We start from the raw sequence: 340 nt of genomic DNA, 5'->3' as shown, positions 1-340 counted from the left end.
ATATATATATATATATATATATAACTACTACTACTACTACTGCTTCGACCAACAGTCACTGCTACTACTGCTATTACTGTCACTACTACTACTACTACTACTACTACTACTACTACTACTACTACTACTACTACTACTACGACCAACAGTCTCTACTACTACTGGTGCCACTACTACTACTACTGCTACTGCTGCTGCTTGTGCTGCTTCCACTCCTACCACTACAACCAATTAACTACTACTGACACGGACAGAGGTCACTACCATTTACCATTACCAATACGGTCACTACTACTACTACAACCAACGATTCAAGTCAACGCGCTAGACCAAGCGTTTT

The sequence above is a fragment of the Octopus bimaculoides genome, chromosome 4 (assembly GCF_001194135.2).
Source record: "Octopus bimaculoides isolate UCB-OBI-ISO-001 chromosome 4, ASM119413v2, whole genome shotgun sequence".
In the NCBI taxonomy this organism is placed as follows: Eukaryota; Metazoa; Mollusca; class Cephalopoda; order Octopoda; family Octopodidae; genus Octopus; species Octopus bimaculoides.
Note: the sequence above shows the minus strand (reverse complement) of the source record.